Genomic DNA, 3,119 nt, shown 5'->3' on the forward strand with positions numbered 1-3,119 from the left:
CCTGGAATAACAAACAAGACCCTATCACAAGGGCTTGGAGTAGATTGGATAGAGCATTAGTGAATGAAACCTGGATTCATGGATATAATTTAAGTCATGTGAAGTTTTTACTTCCTAGTTTTTCTGATCATTCTCCTGCACTTGTTTCAATTTATGATGATTATGTGCAGGGTAAAAGCCTTTCAGATTTGTCAAGATATGGACAAAGCATGAAAATTATATACCTACAGTCTCTTCTATTTGGCAAATTCCTGTTCAGGGTTACACTATGTTTTCAGTTTATTCCAAACTGAAACTTCTGAGAAATGCACTAAAAGAGCTCAATAGAAGACATTTTAATAATATCAGTGAGCAGGTCCTAAGAGCAAAACTGGATTTGGAAAATGCTCAAAAGGTTCTCCAATCTGACCTTCTCAATGCTTCTTTCATTAGTCAGGAAAAAGAGTGTAATATTTCTTATAACAAACTCTTGGACTGTGAATTATCTTTCTTCCAACAAAAAGCTAAAATTACTTGGTGTTAATATCTGATATCACACAGTCGAGGGGGTTATGGTTTTGGTCTTTGCGCTAGCGGCGAATAGGAAGAGGATGAGAGATGGGGCCGACTCCTCCTCTGACTTTATGCCCGATCCTTAGAATGGAATTCCCGATCCTTCTGCACAAACAATGAGAAACCCATGGGAGGGCGGAGCTCATTTCCTCCGTGGTACCTCCCACGGTCAAGTCAGCTAGTGGGCTTGAGTGGGATTTGAGGGAGAGTCCCAGGGCCATTGAGGTCCTTAGAGGATACTCTTTGAGAGTTATTAGTTCTTTTCTACAAAGGTAAAAAATCAGAGCTTTAGTGAAGTAGCAGCATAAAAGATCTACCTCCCTGCTTGTTACCTTCTTTTCCTCCTTTTATAGCCCATTGCCTCTGAGAGTTTGATCCTTGGCTTTGACTATGCACAAGAGGCGGTTGAGGGGTGAACAGATAGGTTGCTGAGTCATCCTTCTCCTTCCAGATGTAGACTGGTAATTGGAAGGGAAGCCATTCGGTTACAGGAGAGAAATATCTTCTCAGTATCCTGGATTTGACAAATAAGGCAGGACAGAGGATAGGCCAGCTACTTGGTCGTCCTTCCCCCTCTAGATGACGGTTGGTGATTGGAGGGGAAACTATTAGAGCCCAGGAGAGCATCATGGCGATCTCTGGGAAGTGACTTGTGAGGAGAATAAACGGCTTATGCCTGGGATTTGTCAGAGCGGAGATCTCGATGGGACTGATCAATGCTGTAGTACCGATTAACATCTGAAGCGAGCTTAGTCGGATCTTATCCCCTTCGTCGAGGCGGGTTGATCTTGTGAGTCATTATTATGATTTGCCGACCCGATAGTCGAGTGAGCTTTGGGCCGAGTGTATGGTCGAGACGTCTTGCTTGAGGAGTCATCTTAATTACGAGGGACCGACTAATCCCACACTTCGAGTCGGTAATGATGACCCTTGGTCGAAAGATGACTCGTCTGCTTGGTTGGCTGATAGACTTGTCATTGGTTGGGTTTTTGGGCTTCTAAGCTGGTTTGGACCATGCCCTTTTTATGCCTATGCAGTCAATCTTCATCTTTAGATGGTAAATTACCATAACACTTAGTGTTTACAAGGGGACAGATGCACCAAGTTCTTTCACTCTATCATCAAGAACAACAGGCACCAGAATAGAGTTATGGTCTTATATAATAACATTGGAAATAGAATCATTGATGGTGAGGAGATTGTTAAGGAGTTAGTTTCTTACTATAAGAACTTGTTGGGTACATGTGGTGCTATAACTACTCCTGATATTGGTATTATTCAAAGTGACCCCTGCTTAAATGAGAATCAAGCCAGGAATTTATCAAGACCAGATACAAAAGAAGAGATCAGGAGTGCTATATTTTCTATGCCTGATGATAAGTCCCCTAGTCCAGATGGCTTCAGTGTTTCTTTCTACAAGTCTTCATGGTCTGTTATAGTTGAGGAAATCACAAAAGTTATAGAGGAGTTTTTTAAAACTGGAAAATTATTGGGTGTGGTCAACTCCACTTCTATAACTCTCATTCCAAAGGTACAATGCCCTAAAACTCCTGCTGATTTTAGACCAATTTCATGTTGTAATTACTTATACAAGTTTATCTCTAAAATTCTTGCGAATAGAATTCAGTCTGACATGGAGTTTCTTAGTAGTGAAGCACAAAGTGCCTTTGTTAAAGGAAGGGAAATATCAAACAACATCTTATTAGCTCATGAGTTGGTTAAAAAAATATGGCCGCAAGCATTTATCTCCAAGAGCCATTATAAATATTAACATCAGTAAGGCATTTGATACTATCAACTGGGAATTTCTGGAAAATATGCTCAGAGGGCTGGGTTTCCCAAATGTGTTTACTGAATGGATTATGAGTTGTATTTCTTCACCAAAATATTCCATTTCTCTTAATGGTTCACTTCATGGTTACTTCAAAGGGGCAAGAGGTTTAAGGCAAGGAGATCCTCTCTTTCCCCCTACTTGTTTATTATTCGCATGGAATATATTACTAGAGAATTGAGTATGTTGAAGTATGACAGAAACTTTAAGTTCCATCCAAAATGTGGCAAGCTTAAGATCTCCCATCTGATTTTTGCTGATGACTTCCTGTTATTTAGCAAAGGTGATCTCTATTCAGTTCTCAAACTCTACAAATGTGTCAGTAACTTTGGTGATACTTCTGGACTTGAAGCTAATCTTGCTAAATGTTCCATTTACTATGGTGGGAGTTGAGAAAATTGTTAAAACTGCAATCTATAATCATCTTGGTTTCCTTGAAGGTGTCATACCGATTAAATATCTTGGTTTACCTATAATTACCAAAAGACTATCTTACATGGATTACAGTCCACTTTTCAAGAAAATTTCAGGTCAATTTTAACTCTGGTTGAAGCATAGGAATTTATCATATGCTGGCAGGCTTCATATCATCAGGATTGTTATTTTAGGTGTTCAAATCTTTTGGACTTCTAGTTATATATTGCCTGTCAAGGTTCTTCAACAGATTGATGATATGTGTAGGGATTTTCTATGGAGCAAAACATAGCAAAATTTCAAGACTCCTCTTGTTTCCTAG

Source organism: Asparagus officinalis, chromosome 3 (genome assembly GCF_001876935.1).
Source record: "Asparagus officinalis chromosome 3, Aspof.V1, whole genome shotgun sequence".
Taxonomy (NCBI): Eukaryota; Viridiplantae; Streptophyta; class Magnoliopsida; order Asparagales; family Asparagaceae; genus Asparagus; species Asparagus officinalis.